The sequence below is a fragment of the Lampetra fluviatilis genome, chromosome 7 (genome assembly GCF_964198595.1).
Source record: "Lampetra fluviatilis chromosome 7, kcLamFluv1.1, whole genome shotgun sequence".
Classification (NCBI taxonomy): Eukaryota; Metazoa; Chordata; class Hyperoartia; order Petromyzontiformes; family Petromyzontidae; genus Lampetra; species Lampetra fluviatilis.
Window position 1 is genome coordinate 15,513,358 of NC_136281.1, and position 19,961 is coordinate 15,533,318.

Sequence of the window (19,961 nt, forward strand, 5' to 3'; positions counted from 1 at the left end):
CAGTAAGTTTAGTGTTGTGGCTAATTTTGTTGGAATGCGTGCAATTATATTGTTTATACACATAAGGTCACTAAAAGGGTGTTGCCTCAAATTGGCTATTAAGAAGCATGAATTTAAATGAGTGGAAATGAGACTTTGATATTCATTTGTTAATTCAAATTATTTGACTTGAAAAATCTAAATGCTTTATAAAATTTACAGTTGTGAGTGCATTAGCGTTCACATGTTGGTGGCTAAGGAGGGCTGAGGTTTAATGAATTGCAACTATTATGATAATAGCTTTTTCTCCTTTTTTCTGGCAACAAAACAGGTGTTAAGATATTCTTGGTTCTTTCGGTAAAGTCACGTAGAAGGGAAATAATAAATTAATAAAAATATAAAACAATATTATTACTTTATTATTTCCCTTCTACGTGACTTTACCGAAAGCACCAAGAATATGAATTCCTGCAGTCACGAAAGCTTTAAATCAAAACAAAACAGGTGCTAAGATGTTAAAACACCAAACTGAAACCTTTTACAAGGAATCATGTCTGCATTAACCACAATGCTTGTGGTCAGAATGCAAACAAAAAACATACTCTGATAATATATGCATTGTCCTTGAAACTGATTGGTCCACACCAGAGACAGCTTTCTTTTGAGCCTCGTCCTCTGGTCTAACACCGTTTGAAACGAGGCTCAAAAGAAAGCTCACCCACTTGCAGTAAGTGTCACCTACGTCTTTATCAGTTCATTGAGACAAGCATCGTCAATTTGCGTGACTTTGTGGCGACACGAGGGTGGTGGCTAACACCGATATGCAGAGCCCTTTGTCACTGCACAGCTCTATGGAGGCCTCTCCCTGGCCTGTTTGGAAACACGCGGCACAAACTCCGCGTGACGCGAATTTCAGCAGCATGGGGTTCAAGCACTGTGCCTAACAAACACCGGATCAACAAGCCCACCACCACCAACACACTGGCTTACACAACACGCAGCTCATCAGCGAGCCCACCACCAACTCACTGGCTTACACAACACGCAGCTCATCAGCGAGCCCACCACCAACTCACTGGCTTACACAACACGCAGCTCATCAGCGAGCCCACCACCAACTCACTGGCTTACACAACACGCAGCTCATCAGCGAGCCCACCACCAACTCACTGGCTTACATAACACGCAGCTCATCAGCGAGCCCACCACCAACACACTGGCTTACACAACACGCAGTTCATCAGCGAGCCCACCACCAACTCACTGGCTTACACAACACGCAGTTCATCAGCGAGCCCACCACCAACTTACTGGCTTACACAACACGCAGCTCATCAGCGAGCCCACCACCAACACACTGGCTTACACAACACGCAGTTCATCAGCGAGCCCACCACCAACTCACTGGCTTACACAACACGCAGCTCATCAGCGAGCCCACCACCAACTCACTGGCTTACACAACACGCAGCTCATCAGCGAGCCCACCACCAACACACTTCCATCTTCCACAGAAGCAATGGGCAGTGCTTAAAACCCACGAAAGATGTGGATACCTAAGAGGTGGCAAACGAAACACGCTCCGGTGTGCTGCTGCAGCTGCAAACACCAACCACAGACCGTTAGACCTTCGCACTACCCCAAGCATACATTTGAAGGCAATGTGTATATGCAATTCACCAATTCTCAAAGCAAATCAAACGAGCGGCTAAAGTACTCAGAACTCTAATCTGTAATCGTTGCTATTCATTGGTCATACGAAGCCATCATCAGTGACATAATGTATATTTTGCGTTGGGTGTTGCTCGGGTGAGCTCGCAAACTCAGCAATGGAACGGCGAGAGAAGCGGTATCCAAGTCTGCTGGTCACGGTGGTGTCTGCAAGGCCACGCGGAATGGTCCACGAAACTGTCGTCGGTTCGTAAGATTTAGAGTCGCTTTAATTTGTTAATGGATGGTGCACGATGGACAGCAGACGAATTGTGAGGGTTGCCTGCGAGCTGGCTGCGGGTCGCAGAGAGGTTGGGCTGGAGTATTGTTACTCACAACCTACCTTTGCCTTGCCAGTGATGTTTTGTTTCACTCGTTGTGAAATTGGTGCATTGCATCATCGCCTCGCGTATTTCTACATGCTCACCACGGCAATCTCCAAGATGCGAGGGGAAGCGTACGGTCTAAATCTACTGCTGTGTTATTTTACGAGATTCAACGGGCTGCTTAACAAACATAATTAAATCTGAACATTTAATATGGATTTCAGTTGTGAAATGTATTGCAAATGAAGTAAATTAATTCATCTTGTCATGGTTCATGGAGACAAATATTATCAATTTACATTTTCCTCACATCGTGTGGTGACTTTAAAAGCCCAGCGGGCGAGTGTGCAATTCAATCGTGTTAATATCCCAAGTGTGTTACACCCAGCATTTCACATATAGATTATGAAACTGATGCCTTGCGCTATATAAATGTCAGCCCTAAAAAAGAAAATAACCGAGAATGACATTTCATTAAGTGTATCGAAATATTTGCAGTGAACATACGATTTGTTCCATGAGGTTAATCGTCATGTTAAATCCCACGTATGTAACATTTGGAGGTGTCTACATCAAACATTTGTAAAGTACCGGGGATTCATTTCAATGTTATTCGAGTGCATGAAAGGTGATCATTGTGCCCAGCGTCCATGCTCAGCCAGAGGACAGATTTTAGCTCAACCCATAATCAAGTTATAGCACCCAGCTGATCAAAACCAAGATCTTGGAAGCCAGATGTCAATGGCTTTACTTTCTGCATGTGATATGAATGCCATTAAACCGCTTGCATGATATCTGTCTCTCTTTGGTATTGATTTGGACTGAGTAGCAACTAAAAATCGATGCCTAAATTGGGGACGTGTATTATTACGACAGTATTCATGTTCCTAGTACTTTAAATATTTGATGAAAGTGTTGCTGCCCATTGCAATATCATCTGCTACGACGACGAACACCTTGCACATTAACAAATTATCATTTGAATTACCTTCAGACAATGACTCTACTTTGCTGCAGTTGATGGTGTGACATTCGACAAGTAAATTTAATACAAGCTTTACACCCGGCAGAGAGATGGTGCATTATCTGACGTGCTTATTACACTTTTCACACTTAAATGGTGCGAGTGCGGGCATCCTATCAGCATCTCATCAGCGCTTGCCCACACATATGTCTGTCTGCACCACACATTATTTAACGCCACACAGCCTGCATGCGTTACACTGGAGGGAGACCGCATTGCGCTTTCAGATGCGCTTCTGCGGCCGTCTGGAACGCTCTTCTTTCCGACAGGAAAACACTGGAGGTATGCACTTTTAAATCATCATCTAGATGTTTTGAAAACTCATTTATTGAGAACTGCTTTTAGCGTCTTGTTTGTTGTCCTTCCCCCGCACCTCCGATTAGCGCGTTCGGCTACGTGCGATGCAAAAGAAGTTCAACGTACATACACAGACTGCTGCCAAGCTGAGTGTACGGGTTGGCAGCACTCCTCGCCTGCTGTGGACGCGTGCCCTGAATTTACCCTGCGGATCGTTGTGTGCGCGCAATGCATCGCTCTGCACGTGGCATCTTGTGTGTGGGGGGGGGGGGGGAGGTTAACACAGCAGCACCAAGACTGAGCAATCCAAATAAGTGTCCTTGACCTTGGCATTCACGTTGGCCTAATTTACAAAGAAAAAACAAGGAAGGATATCGTAAATGTATTTTCACGGCAGAATACTTATTTTCAGCCACGAGTGCCTTGGCTATCCTTGATGAGGATGGGGGGAGGGGGAAGTCGAGTGATGAGACCTTTACTCCCGAGACGACACAAAGTTAAACGCACAGCCTCCCACACGCAGGACGGACACGTAGCAAAAGCGCAAAGTTCCACTGACTTATTAGAAACTGTCACAGCTAAGTACGATTCAAACTTTCGGATTTGCAGTTTGATAAGTGAACGTTTTGCTAATACACATAGCAACACGAGCATTGAAGTATATATGTGTACATTGAAGTTATACGAAAAAATACGAAGTACCTGAACATAAAGTTAGTGGACATCATCCATGCCTCCATGGGTTCATTAAAATATATGTTTAGGCTACTTTCGGGACAACTCAAAAGTTCATGCAAATTGTTTTAATTCTCATGCAGTCGATATGGCTGGGGCGAAATGTCAACTACCTCGTTTAGTACACAGGAGGTCGTGGGTTCGATCCCGAGTTTGCATGTTTCTCTCCCCGTGGTCGCGATCATTTTTCTCCAGGGCCTCCGGTTTTTTCCCTCCACATGTTTTGAATCAACGTCACGCGTTTAGAGAGTTCTTGGCCGCTATAGATTCCCACGTGATAAGCCACTTCGTTGAGCTATCATTTGTGATTGCCAGGTCGCTTCTGAAAAAGATCTACGTAGGCCTTATCTGGTAAAATAAGTGTGGTAAAATGTTTGTTTAAAGCCTCGACACAGAGGCGTTGTTTCTCTGTGCGCCTATGTGTGTGTCTCTCTCTCTGTGTGTCTCTGTGTTATCTCTCTCTACTTATGTGTCTGTCTGTGTGTCTCCGTGGCTGTGTTTTGTCTTTCTCTCAAATTTAGCAATCTTTGGAAGAACGATAATCAACCAGGTAGGGTGTTGGCTGTTATGTTAGCCGACTCTCTGTGTTGTATTGCATTATATTTCTAGGTTTACTCTTTGTTTTTTTAGGTAAAGTCACGTAGGTTAAAAGAAAACAAAACAAATCAAGTGATACAGCAATTTTGCTGTGACGGTTTCACCTGAAGACGGAAGCTTGTGTTGCCTCCGAAACGTCGTGATTTTATTTATTTTCTTTTAACCTACGTGACTTTACCGAAAAAAGCAAAGAGTATGAATCCTTGCAGTCACGAAAGCTTCAAATCTAGAATTTCTAAGTTTACTAGGTTTCTTTTCTCTTTCATTTGTACCTGATTATGATTGCTTTTGTTGCAATCAAAACGTATGCTATTATTTAATGTATTTTTTCTTTCTACGTGACTACCGAAAGAACCAAAGAGTATACAGTCAGTGTTGAATGTTTCGGATATCAGGTGATTTCCTGATTTTTTAAAACACGTGGCGCGCAATGTTTCTTTTCAAATCTCCACGAAACTTTCTCTCCACTGCTCGCGGAGCGATCGTTTAAAGCCCACGATCCCGCACACCCGAGTTCAATTCCCCACCACGACGGACATCACCAGTGCTAATTGATATCTTGACGCAGTCCGGGCCTCCCCATGGTCGACTCAACCTCAAACGCATCGGGTATTTGAGCACGTCATCATCAGCAGCAGCAGCGCTTGGAAGGCGACGCCTTGAGGGAATGATGCAGCGACGGGATGATGATCAGGTTCAGCGCGCCCTGTTTTATAAGAAACAATAAAGTAATTAGTTGCTTGCCCTGACTTAAATGTCAACGTCCCAGTTAAGGTAATCCGGTACAGTCGGCCTTCAGACCGCACCAACAACCCAATATAGCGTTCAGTCCACGATAGTAACAACAACGTAACAGCAACAACAACAACAACAACAGTGACTACCGTAGTACGATGCAACAAAACAAAAGAGAAATCGTTGTTGCCAGTGGCAACTCGAGCAAGCAAGATACCTTGGAGATGGCGTGCTCGTCATTTCCGCGCATGTGCCGCGCGGGGAATAAATGCCGAGGGGGGGGGGGGTGGTGGTGGTAGTGGTGGTGGTGGCCGCGCACCTGAAAACCGCGGACCACGGCACGAGGACGGCAGCGCTCCCCACACCCTCCACGCCGCCCCCGCCGATTTCGAGTGTCCAGGGTCTGGGCGTCGCTACCCGCTCGCTACCCGCTCGCTCGCACACGACGACGCCAGCAGCGCACGGGGCGACTTGGAGGACCACGCAGGGCGACACGGACGCACAACGGAGAGACGACGTCCGCGGGGACCCGAGCGAGCGGTGGCTGGCCGCGAGGTGCGCACGCGACAGCCGTAGCGGGAAGGGGAAGGAACGCACGCGCGTGCCCGTGTGTGTGCGCGCGTGCCCGTGTGCGCGTACCCGTGTGCGCGTGCTCTGGAACCCGCCACAGCCTTTTGCGCCACACGGTTAATTGAAGGCGCGTTGCAGCGCGGCGCATTGGCTTAATCAATTTCCACCGTTTTTTTTTGGTGTTTAATTGTCGGTGTGTTCATTCACTCGATTGTGTGCGCGCGTGCGCGTGCGTGCGTATGCGCGTAGACGAGGCACGAGTTTTGGTTATTCAGCACCCATCGGAGGATTTATTTAATGCTGGGGGGGGGGGGTTGGGGTTAGTCCGGAGAGAAAGAGAGAGGAGAGCGCGAGACACAGCCTCGGCTCGCTCGTAAGCAGCGGAGGGCGATGGTGCCACGGACCTTGACAAACATGAGTTGGGCGAACGTCACGAGCCACGGCTACAACGACACGGACAGCGACGCCAGCGCCGTGGTCATCCCCTTCATCTACGCGGTCGTGTGCTTCGTGGGACTCCTGGGCAACTCCATGGTGATCTACGTGATTTTCCGCTACGCCAAGATGAAGACGGCCACCAACATCTACATCCTGAACCTGGCCATCGCCGACGAACTCTTCATGCTCAGCTGCCCTTCCTGGCCACGTCCGCGGCCATGCACCACTGGCCCTTCGGCTCGCTGCTCTGTCGCCTCGTGCTCAGCGTGGACGGCATCAACATGTTCACGAGCATCTTCTGCCTGACGGTGCTCAGCGTCGACCGCTACGTGTCCGTGGTGCACCCCATCAAGGCGGCGCGCTACCGGAGGCCGAGCATCGCCAAGATGACCAACGTGTGCGTGTGGGGTCTGTCGCTCGTGGTCATTCTGCCCATCATCATCTTCGCCGACACCGAAACGAGTGGCGGTGGCGGCGACGACGACGACGACGCCGCGACCGACTCGGGCCCCGTGGTGTGCAACCTCATGTGGCCTCACGCCAACTGGTCGGTGGCGTTCATCATCTACGTGTTCCTGGTGGGCTTCTTGGTGCCCGTGGTCGCCATCTGCCTCTGCTACCTGCTCATCATCGTCAAGATGCGCGTCGTCGCCCTCAAGGCGGGCTGGCAGCAGCGGCGCAGGTCCGAGCGCAAGATCACGCGCCTCGTCGTGATGGTGGTCACCGTGTTCGTCATTTGCTGGATGCCCTTCTACGTCATCCAGATCCTCTACGTGTTCGGCGTGCCCACGGACCCCACGGTCACGCAGCTCTTCGTGGTGCTCAGCTACGCCAACAGCTGCGCCAACCCCATCCTCTACGGCTTCCTCTCGGACAACTTCAAGCGCTCCTTCCAGAGGACGATCTGCTTGCGCTGGATGGACGGCGGCATGGAGGAGCCGGTCGATTACTACGCCACGGCGCTCAAGAGCAAAGCCTTCAGCCGCAACGACCTGAGCCTGCCCGAGGCGGTGGAGGCGAACAACGCCGTCTACCGCAACGGGACTTGCGCTTCACGCACCACCACGCTGTGAACTCGGGGGGTTAGCCCCTCTGGGTGCCGCGGACTCACGGAGTTGCGGTGGAGGAGGTGGGGGGGGGCGGCTGTGGGATGGGGGGATGGGTCGACCCCGTGGCAGCTCCCACACACGGTACCCTCGTTCAGCATCAACGCGGACAGCAGCGGGGCTGGTGACGCACATTTTACTGATGCAATCCCTCCCTCCCAGCGCTTTGGAGTTGATGCAAGGGGGGGGAGTGGGGGGGTTGGTGGATCACGCTAGGAGCATCGCAATGTCGTCGTGAGAATGCGCCCCCCCCCACCCCTCGTCGCACCAAAAGCAGCGGGTCGAGGTGCGGTCACTGTCGGCTGCAGCGGAGTAAGTAGGCCACCGAGAGAACGCGTTGCTCGTGGCGCGCTCGCCGCGTCTCCTGCGTGGACTGCGAGACGCCCACACCTGCCGCGCGACAGCTCCCAGCGGGCGTCTCGAGCGGACGACCAAACCGAGGGGTCCTCCTCCTCGTGAGGTCTCGGGTGCGGCTGCTATGTTGGGAGAAAGCAGTTTATTATTGTTACAAGTGGTCGAGGATGGTGCCTATATTTATATGGACTCATCCACGACCTCGCCAGAGAGATGGAGTGAGGTGTATAGCCATTCTATGATCTGCCTTTGAAGATTGCAAATCAACCCCGTTCCACGTATCGTAGGGTGAGTCCGCAGGGCTTAAACGCAGGGGCGAATGCAACGCGTGCATCCTGGATTGGTTTCCTTCGCGCAAGTCACGGGGACGTTGCCAATTCTTACAGTTGCACGTTGCCGCAATTGTGGGGGGCACGTGTCATGCTGTGTGAGCGGCAGGGGGGCTGCTCGTGTGTGGGCCCCAAGGCACCATCGACGGCTCCTCGTGAAGTTAAAAGCAAGGCAGCGAAGCTTCTTGTAAACCGCCTCTTGTTGTTGAATTGTTGTTGTTGTTGGTTTTTTTGTTGTTGTTGGTACCGATCCCATGAAGTGCCCCCAATGAATGCACCGCCTGCTTACTCGCTCGGAGACCCACGCACGGCCGCTCACGCGCGCATTCTGTTCGATGTGTCGCGGGTTTTTGTTTTTGTGTTTTACTGCGGGACACGGAAGTCTAAGTTATGTGCTGCGTGTGTGTTTTTTTGGAGGTTTACGGCGCAAAAGTCTCCGCTGCGTCGCACAATGCCACTCGCTTGGTGAACGTGTGTCGAGTGCCCGGAATAAACTGCGATGCAGGCTGCCCGTGTTGCGGTCTCTCTCTCTCTGGTCTGGCGGGGTCGACGCACGCGTGGAACCAAGCGTGGGGTTGGCGGATCAACGGTGTGAAGGAGAGGGTTGCAGTAGTACAGGGTGCTTCGAAAAAATGTGAACACTTACATAGGGGCTATCGTTTTTAATGGGAAAACATTGTGACATTATAACAAATGTAATGTTAATAGCTTCAAAAAGTAAAAAAGTCTCCGCTTGTGCGCCATCGTTGTCAACGCGTGCCTGGAATCTTCTCCAGGTGGTTTCCAGAGCCCGGAGGCAAATTTCTCGTGGTATTGTTGCAAATTCTCTGAAGTGTTGCAATTGTTTTGAAGCACCCTATACTACTACTCCGTAGGGTTTTTTCGCGGCCCTGCTGTGTGGCCACACAGCGTGTCGTTCGTCACGATATCCGAAGTCTCGCTCCACGTGCTCGGAGCGTTTCTTCTTCGGGAACTGAAGAAGCTCCCCGTTAGTGGAGCTAAACGTCGATCATCTTACCCAAGAACACGCGGTAACAACCCAGGGGGGGTTGGTGGTTCACGCTCACATCAACCAGCGAAGCGACGCTCTCAATGCACGGGGCTACGGGGTGGTCAAGAGGTCGCAGTGCAGCGAGTGGACCCATCACCTGCCCGGACGATTCCTCGAATGCGCGGTGTTTGTCCAGGTACAGCGGTCCACATTTCCCACGCGGAATCAGAACGCTCATTGGCGGGGTACAGACCGACCATCGCAACGCAGGACCCCCCACATCATGTAGACTCGTCCTGAGATTCGGCGAGGCTTTTCCCGGACTCGGCTTTCAGTATTCAACGTCACACGCTGCCGTTACATGAAGCAGCGCATTTACAGTGATCTCAGCCGCCCCGTGAGTCTTACGTCGTTGAGATGGGGTGAAGCCGGATTGATAACCGCTCAAAGAAATATTACCAAGGAAAGGCCCATTGAGCTGTATGGCTCTTATTCAGAAGCGACTTGGCCACCGCAAATGATCGCGCGACGAAATGGCTCGTCATGTGGACATTTACAGCGGCCAATATACTCTGAACGCGGTGGCGATGTTGATCCTAAAATGTGGAGGGCAAAGCCGGAGGTCCCGGAGTAAAGTCCACGCCACCACGGGGAGAAAGACACCGCAAACTCCAAATATAATGCAGGCGTCAGGGTCGGGTTCGAACTCACGGCCTTCTGTATACCAGGCGAGGTAGTTTACATCTTGCCACCGTGTTACCCAATATTTATTTACCACGGAGATCCTCAGGAGAAGAACATCTTACAATATCAGAAGGGGGGGGGGGCGGGGCTACAAGTACTTGCATGGTGTCTGTCCACGTTCGCATTGCAGAGAGACCAGTTCGAGAGACAAGTCCAATCAGTGGCGCCGTCATCCACAAATGAAAGAAAAAAAAGCTCCCCCATATCAAGACTCGCAAATGCGTCGAGCAAGAAGAAGTCTCCGACGCAGAGCACCTCGAGGTGGAAATCCTGCCCCGGCACGTCTCGCGGAACGTTGGACAAAGTAATGGATGGAGCCAACAACGAGGGGTGACAAAGTTCTCCTCGAGATAAATAAATAAAAAAGAAACGCAGCACAGCTGATGCCTCTGAACCACTGCGCACCGTTAAAGCCCAAACCACCGCAGTGCATTGCGGGCTGCCGCTGAACGCAACGCTGGGATTCTAAACTAAAACACAAACACAACATCAAGGGTAGCTTCGGTACCGTCACAACATTGCGCAACAGCTGTCAACACCGGTTAATAGGGGGGGGGAGGAAACGATTAATCATTCACTCAGAAGAAACACAGCACTGCATTACATGCGTCTGTGTGCCCTTCGCCGAGTTGGCCAGAGCGACAGAGAGGGAGGGGGTAAGCCGCGTGTTGAAGGGAAGTTGGGGAGACGGATCTGATGCTCACAAGGGCACAAGGGCACAGGGGTGGCGGCGGGGGTGGTGCTTGGTCAAAGCGAACGTCTCACGCACAATCAGCGATTGCCGGCAAAGGGCGTCCAGAGACCGCGCGATCGAGGTGGAAGTAAGAAGCACTCGGAGAGAGCAGACGGTTGTTGAGCTGAGCGCTGCTCAGCACCGCGTTTTCAGCAATGCGTGAAACACTTACAGCGACTCCGCAATTGACACTCGATTGCGCACCAGCGGAACCAACGCGGCGGCTGACGGCTGTGTGACTCGGCGAGGAAATCGTCGGAGCAACACGAATCAGCAGCAACAACGCAAAATGCACATCGGGCACACATTTCAAGAAGCGCTTTTAAAATAAAATATTTTTGTTGGGCGGAATTTGTATTTATTAAAATAATTGAATTGTTAAACAATAAACAGGAAGCTTACATGTGCTTCAACTGGATAATATTAATGGCAGTTGATGCCTTCAGCCCGATCAGCAATTAATGCTGCAACAATAACAACAGCAGCAACAAGAAATCCCGTCACATTAAATTTGGTGCTGCGCTTACTTTTACTCAAATCCACCTTTGAGAATTAAAACCATGGGTGCCATGCCACGGGCACTGCTCTCATAAGGCAGAGCGGGTGGAAAAATGCTTCCATTGACAACATGAGTTTTTCCCTTGTGAGTATTCATTTCTGTTTTCACACCCATTGGCATACAACTAAAATAAAGTTTTAGATAATTAAATGGGGGGGTGGGGTCACAAAATATCTGGATCACCTTGTACCGTGCGGACCAGAGGTCGCTATTAATCTATACCTATTTAACCAGGAAAACCACACCGAGTTGTGAGAGGTTTTCTTTTCGGCTGGCTCCTGCATTGGAATGGTTGACCAACACCAATCACATTTCACGTCCTTAGTCTTTTAAGCTGTGGGAGGAAACCGGAGAACCCGACTTGGCTATCGGGAATGGAATCCAGCAGCACACATTCTTCCTGTCCGGCGCAAGTTGTTCGCAATTACGTCACCCTTGCGCCTGTCTCAATGGATCGCAGGAGATAATTCTGTGATATCTGCTCCCGTGGGTCATGATCTTCCACGGGGGGGGCGGGGGGGTGACACTGCCGTGCGAGAGACACGTGTGAGCCAGACACGTGCGCGAGGGACACGTGGGCACGTGCGCGGGGGACACGTGGGCACGTGCGCGGGGGACACGTGGGCACGTGCGCGGGGGACACGTGGGCAAGTGCGCGAGGGACACGTGGGCACGTGCGCGAGGGTCACGTGGGCACGTGCGCGGTGGACACGTGGGCACGTGGGCGAGGGACACGTGGGCACGTGCGCGGGGAAGCGATACGACACGGGGTGGGTCCTATTCCAGTGGCTGCAGTCCTCCTCGCTGCGTGGTGGTGGTGCAAATGCGAAAGTGAGCAGCGCGCTATTCACTGCGTTACGATTGATCCCATTAACCCCCCTCTCCTATCCCCGGCACCTCCGATTAGCACGGCTGGCTACGTACGGTGCGAAAGAAGTTAATCACACCCCTTCCCGCCTGGACCCCCCCCCCGCACGAAGCTGCTTCAGTCTCATCACAGATGCCGGTGACGCATTTTTTGATTAGCGCACGTTTTACCAATTAAATAATTAACAGGGAAGGTACACAATGTCTACGTTTCGCGTAATTAGTGATTAGTCGCTGATGTCGAGGGGTGGAGAGCGTTTTGTGTTAAGTGAGGACACGTTTCGTGTGGCGAGCAGGGCCCCATTCCTTTCCAGCCCTTCCCAAATCCGCCAATGGAGAGAGTCCTCCAACCCCACCACGCCGTGTGTGGGGTCGTGGATGGAGTTTATTTGGGTTTGTTGTCCATACTTCACCGCGCCGGTCGATGCCGAGGGGGAACGGGGTGGGGAGGAGCTTGATGGGTCTTTTTTTTCGCGTGGATATTCATCAAAGCGCGCCCTCTGTGGTCGATACAGAGAGGACCTGTTTGTGGTCAATCACGAGTCGGTGTTATTTAAAAACTCGCTCCCCGCTCCCCGCTCCCCTCGCCATAAAAACGTGGAATTTCCACCACTTGCTGAGAATAGAAAACTAAAATTCGCTCCCCGCCCCCTCGCCATAGAAACGTGGAATTTCCACCACTTGCTGAGAAGAGAAATAACAAAACAACTCCACGATTACCGACTCGCACTCACGTGTGAGGAGCGAGTCACTTCCTTCATAATTGTTTTTTTAACCCCAACACGAACAGTTTCTCCTACGTAACTCTGGTCCCAAACGAGATCATACATCTCATAGGGGCGCCTTTGCTCGGTTAAATAAAGGTCATCGAGCGCAATTCACAGGCGCGCGCCACTCTGCACACGCGCGGCTCGGTCGAGTGCGACATAGCGCACGGTTATAATGGCCTTCATGGCTCGAGGCATCGTCAGGAAAACGTGCAGCAGCAGCTGCAACCTTGCACGCGTTTCATAACGAGGAGAGCGCACTGCGGGTGTTGTGCTTTTAATCAATTTGCCGGAGTGGAGAGGGGGAGGTGGGTGGCGGTGGAGGGAGGTGGCGGTGGAGGGAGGTGGCGGTGGAGGGAGGTGGCGGTGGAGGGAGGTGGCGGTGGAGGGAGGTGGCGGTGGAGGGAGGTGGCGGTGGAGGGAGGTGGTTGGTGGTGATGGTGGTGGCGGGTGGTGTTGGTGGTGGTGGCGGGTGGTCGTGGTTGCTGTGAATGAGATATAACGCGCACGAGCACGTGCGGATGCTCTTCCCGTCGCCACACCGCGTTACGCATGTATAGTGCTGATAAAGGGGCCGGTGGGGGAGGAGGGGAAAGGGGAGGATGGGAGGGCGTGGAGGGGGCCTTGCCATTGCCATTCGTAGCGGACAGAATGCGCGCGTCGTTGCTATGGCACTTGTCACAAACAGCTCCGCTCCCCGCGCGCTCTGTCACTGCTGCTGCTGACGCCGAAGCTGCTGACGCCGTTACGGCCGCTGATGCTGCGACGAGCGACAGCACGGCGAGAAAACTGCTCGGCCGTGGCCCCTGGGTGAATTCGGGAGGGTAGAGGAAGCAGCGAGAAACGCGATCGGGCGCGAATTTCGCGCGTCCCCGGCATTCTGCTCAGGAGGAAGCAAACCGCGCAATCGCGATGGCTCTGAATTGGCTTGGGCTAATCACGCGGACAACTGATGTGTACTGATGGGTCCCGTATTTATCCCACGTTCACCCCGGGCAACGCACCGGGGAAGGTTGGGGGGTAGGGGAAGGGGGGGACGAGTCGGTGAGTGGTCGCCCCGTGTCGTGACTGAAGAGCGATCGCTGAGAGTGCAATCGCAGAGCCACTCGCTTTCGAGTTTTTTGAAAGCGCGTTTCAGTATTTTCGCAATTTAGCCGCATCGCCCCTTGACGCCGACGGAGACGCCCCGCGCGACTCCCTTTCTCGGCCGACGGGGAAAATCGTCGGAATGGCCCAGCTCTCGTTTATCTTTGGAGCAATTTTCGGGGGCCACGGTCGTAGTAATTCCCCTTTGTTCAACAATGACCGCCGCTTGTCACTCAAAGTACCGCGAGCGCGCCGATTAACAACAATAAACACCCCCACCGCTAAATTGGACCCCCCCCCCCCCCACCGTGTACGTGAGTGGTGCGCCTTGCACGCTGCTTCAGCAGCTTTTGCTGCTGAGATTAAGTTTTTGTTCGTGGAAATACAGTTTGAACCGATTGCTTTGTATGGTAACATTCGCCACGTGAAATTAGAGCTTAGCTGAATGATACCATTTTCTTTTTTGGTACAGAATGTCATTTCACCGGTCGATGAACGCCTTTCGCCATGCGCTGTGTCGATCGTGGAAGACGCTCGACCATGCTTACTCCACACTGGTCAGTGCGGTGAGTGACGAGAGAAGTTGGGTGACCGGTGGAGATGTCACGCGCCAACGATTTTAGCCGCGACCGGGAGTTCAACTCGGGTGGCGGAGAACACGGCGCGTAGTTCCATCCCCAGTGGAACCTTGCCCGTTGATTGACGTACTTGTTTTACTTACAGCTTCTTTGTTAATCTACTGTTAGATGAAGGCCTCGTCACGCAGTGGTGTTCGTGAGAGTCATGTTTTATTGACCATGCTTCACCACGCTGGTTGCGGATACCTGATACCCAAATGGAAAATGAAAAACGTTCCCAAGTGGTGGTGTGCGACTGCGACCATCCAGGACAGAGACCGTACATCGAATAACGACGCAGTGCGCCGATCCACAAACACGAAGGAGACGTCACAGCGATGCACTACTCCGTTGCTCCTAACGCGGTTGTCGGGGCTTGACCACCTGGATGTGACATCGGAGTCGTTGCCCTGCAGTCGTACAAAGGAAGAAGATAAAGAAGACCACGCTGGTCAATGCGGGTTGATGGAGAAGGGGGTTGGGACGAAGGGCAGGCATGACCGTTTCAGCTTTCCTTCGTCACTGATGTTTCATCGTTGCCGGGAATGGAAATCACATGTCTGGGCTCAAAGCGCAGTGCGCTATTGATTGACGTACAGCTTTAAACGCGTGTGTGTGTGTGTATATATATACACACGAGTTGGCTGTGATTGATGAAGTGGGGTGAACAGACGGGTCCTCTGCCGGGCCTGCAAGGTATTGCGAGGTATTATTTATTTTGTTATCCCGCCATGGCCCAAGGGTCTGAATGTATTTCACCTCGAGGTGTTATTATCTGACCTGGGGCCACGCGGGGTAAACCCCACGTGCTGTCACGGGGAGGTATGGATGCTATAATAGCCCGTGGCTCCCCACAGACGCGTATGGGGTTCAAACTACTGGCTGTTGAAGGGGAAAAAAACAATTCTTACTCTGCGTTGGAAAAAAATATACGCAAACGTAACTTAACGGTCAGCGATCTGATTATTGAAGGCCCAAATTTGTCATAATTTGTCATATATGTTTCATACGTGTACAGCTTATGTGTACACTGTGAATACATACAGCCGTTGGCTTCTACCAGAAGCTGTTTTGCCACATACACGTATAGACGTATCGACCAGGGCGACTAAGTGGCTCATGTACATTCTATCAATGTTCCAACATGGCTAGAAAATTGACATCTGGCAGAGTCAGTGTGACGTTCTGCATGGCTCTAAAACCTGTGCTGCAATCGTACACACACGTGGGCTCTGCGATCCCCATACCCTGCGAACCAGTTTGTTCTGCGTCCTGTAGAGTGTGGCACTAAAGCCAAGACAAGGGGCGCAAAACTTGTTCTCAGTAACTGGTGTGATATGGAACCGTAGAATAAACCCACTGTGGTCTAAGCTCCTTCAACAGAGGAACAGTAATACGACACGAACTCTCTCTCTCTCGCTCCTGAAACCCTCTCGTCTTGGCCAGCACACCTCTCTCAACATTGGCGTCTAGCTCCTGAATATATTGCTGAACGCAGGAATAGTGTCATTTATGTTTGCATACCAATGGGTGTGAAAATAGAAATGAATGCCCATATGGGAAAAAATGTAGTGGTCAATTAATTGGGAGTCATGAGCCATCTGAACCACCCTGAACTATTGTAAACTAAACTATTGTTTTTATCTTCTTGGTTCTTTCGGTATAAAAAAAAATGTTTTATTTTTATTATTTTATTATTTCCATTCTACGTGACTTTACCGAAAGAACCAATAAGATGAATCCCTGCAGTCACGAAAGCTTTAAAGCGAAATTTATTGTTTTTATCTTATTGGTAAGGCCCACTGAGCTATGCAGCTGTTTTTCAAAAGCGACCTGGCCAAAAATGATAGCTCAATAAAGTGGCTTATCACGTGGCAATTTTTATCCGCCAAATACTCTAAGCGCATGTTTCTAAATGTGGAGGGAAAACCGGAGGATCTGGAGAAAATCCACGCGACCACTCCAAATACCCAGGAATCAGGGTCGGGATCGAACCCACGACCTCCTCGCATACCAGGAGTTCGTGGGTTCGATCCAAATCGGTGTCTTATCTCTCCAGCTTTTGATCATCATCAGCAGCCCATGGTCTATCCACTGCTTGAAAACAAAAAAGGTTGCTTAAGCTCGAGCCATTCCTCGAGGTCACGCGATGCAGCGATCCATCGTGCTCCCACACACAGCCGACCCCATTGCTCTATCTCCGAATCTCTTGCACTTTCGGGCAACGTGCATTTTACTTGATACATTACGGCCCCGTTGCGTAACGTATATTACGCATCTTATGTCCCGTAGCGAACCTTAAAAAAAAAGTTTTGTTAGAATCCAGAAGCTGTCGATAGTTTGTACATGTAATTAATAGATTTCTGGGAGGTGAATGTCAACTATTGATATAAAGATCACACGCGAAGTAATTGGCGATATGGATTCACTGCGTGCGCGTTGCTCGTGGTGGTGGTGGTGGCCACATTTTCAAATTTGAAAGAAAAAAAACCCAAATACCTTCAAAGAAGTGCGTGCGTGAGTGCGTGTGATGGGCAATGAATTCCCAAGACTGGAAATACGGGCTCGGGATTGGCCTGGAGTTTACGGAATCCGAATCGTTATAAAGGCTGGAGGAGGAATCCGATGAGCGATGGAGCTCTCTTTCAACAGATATTTGGTAGGGGCGGGTCAGAACGCTACAACGCGGATATCGTTACAGCTCGCTGCGTTCATTTGATTGGTTAATTTTATTACGTAACTTTCACGATCAATAATTACATCTCGAATCACTGTTGCAGGTTATGTTTTTGGGTTGTGTTGATCATCGCGCAGTGTACAATGTCAATTTAATTTTTTAAGAGCCCCTCCACCACCCGACACGGCCAATCAAATCGAGTTGTCACGTGGGTTAAAATCCTGGTTTTTGGGTTAAAAGATAAATTAGCGTTTGACTATGACGCGTTCCGGAGCGGTTGCGTGCCCCTCCTGCCATACGAAAGCAGAAGTCGCGTGGACAAAAGATGTCCACGGATTTGTTGTTTCGGCAAACCGAAAGAGGGAATGTTGACAATCGAGAAACCTAACTCCGAGCCGGGGTAACCAACCCCTAGAAGGGGGGTCGATCAGTTACCCCCTGCCCCAACCCCCTGCCCCAACCCCCCCCCCCCCCCCCCCGTCTCTGCAAATGTTGACGGGCACGTGGGAGTCGAGTAACTCAATGTGAGCTAATTTAATTCATCTTATTAAATAACACTTCACCGACTTCATCATGGCAGGAAACAAACTCTCGCCATTCAGACCAAACCAGCTGATCGTTTATTGGAACACTGTCACACCACCAATCTTTTCCGTCTACCCGCATCGCCAATTCCTCATTTATAATCCCCCATAATGCGAACCAATCATCCTATTAACCAATGAACGCTTCACGAGAATCACAATAGCACTACCACGCCAGCGTTATGCCACGAAATATCGCAAAGTAATTAATTAAAACCTGTTTGCTAACCCTGCCAATCAGAAGCAATCAACCAGCAATCAACTCTTAATTAATGTATTAATTATCAAATCAGACTACGTGCACGGCTGTCCTGATGACGACTTAGGGACACGGCTATGGACACTCCACGCCATTGGCTTGCTCTGGATAACGCGAAATGTTTTAGAGCGATTGGCAACGTTTTTTTTTACGTGCTCGAGTCGCCCGCTGTCTCCTTGTTTTAGTGGAAGTGGAATATCTCGTCCAGCTCGCTGGGTTGTGAATGTGGCCAGCAAAAAGTTGCTGCACACCAATGCGATTTCGTGTTGTGTCCCGCGTGTTACTCTGCATGATGTCCAACGTTTCGCTGCACGTGCTGGTAAGCTAATTTGGAATATTTTTTTACGTCGGAAAGTTCCCAGCACCTTCGAGCGAAACCGTCGGAACTTCACGTCGAGGAACATTTCGGTACAAGCCGAAAACTGATCGGGAGAGCTGAGCACGCGGTTGAAACCTCACTCGAAAAGCTCCCCATTGCTGCTGTGTAGGCCACCTCGGGGTAAGGCGCTATCGAGAGCACATAAGCTACCCCTCCATAATAAACAATCTGATATTATTGTTACCCTATATTGCTATAATAGTATTCGCAAATAAAATAACAACTGTGTAAGGCTAAATTTCGATTTAAAGCTTTCGTGACTGCAGGGATTCATCTTCTTGGTTCTTTCGGTAAAGTCACGTAGAAGGGAAGTAATAAAATAATAAAAATAAAAATAAATTGTTTTATTATGTTTTATTTTTATTATTGTATTACTTCCCTTCTACGTGACTTTACCGAAAGAACTAAGAAGATGTGTAAGGCTAGATCAAGGGCAAGCAACCCAAATAACAAGAAGAGCCGGGGGGTTTTTCGAATTCTGTAAAACATATATTTCAAGACCCCTTCACAATGCATGTGAATACGAGGCTGTGTTTGACGTGGGGAGCGGTAGTGTAGTCGTCAGCGCTCTGCGCTACGAACCTGGAGACCGGAGTTCGATTCCTGCTCACGGCCAAGACCAGTGACGATTATCTGAACTGGTCCTGGGTCTCCCCTAGGTCGACTCAGCCTCGTGAGTCCCTGGTGCGGTGTGTAAACATTGCTACTAGGGAGACATGCGATCGGGCGTGGTGCTGGCCACCCATCCCCTCGTGTGCCATTCCAGCCTTCATAGGTACTCTAACATTTGCCCTTACAGTCCGTTAAGGCTGTCCTTGACGTACATCTGTGTGAAAGCTACCTGGTCTGTTACTCCACACGAAGCTTCCGGGAATGCCCTCCCCTTTCTATGCTTGCGAAACGTGGACCCCCCCCCCCCCCCCCCCCTAATGAAATATCTTCGCCAGCTAGAAACATTTAGGCTGACCTGCCTACGATCCATCCTGGGTTTAACCAGGCTGGATTGTGTGAGGAGCTCACAAATCTTGGAAAAATCTGGACAAAGTCCCATCGGTGAGCTCCTCCTGCAGGCAAGGCTGCGTTCGTGTTAGGTCATGTAACCCGCATGCCCAGCCACCGCGTGCCTAAACAGCTTTTTATTCGGCCATATAGAGGGGGCTAAACTGGCGCGGCACGGGCTAGATAAGATATGGAGTGATGTGGCACAAGAGGATGTGAAACGGAGTGGACTCGCCTATCACTGGTACGAGCGGTGTCAAAATCGGCCTCTGTGGAGGAGACTCGTGAAGGACGCTACTGCGCAGTTGAAGGCAGTCGCTCTCCAACAACAACGCAGGGCAGAGGAGCGACGCTCACAACAACGAGCTGAGCGCCGGGTGACTTAAACACAGCAAATTGGCACAGTAGAGGGCACAGGTAGTGCATCGGCCAATCGTCTCAGTCGGTCAACCCACGGCACCTGCTGGGTCTGTCCCGTGACCTGTCAGCGGGCGTGCGA

The 19,961-nt window shown here is 50.8% G+C and overlaps 1 pseudogene; it reads left to right on the forward strand.

The window, feature by feature from the left end:
• The first annotated feature begins 6,363 nt into the window (after positions 1 to 6,363).
• LOC144933313 (somatostatin receptor type 1-like) lies at positions 6,364 to 7,484 on the forward strand (annotated as a pseudogene).
• The last annotated feature ends 12,477 nt before the right edge of the window (positions 7,485 to 19,961 follow it).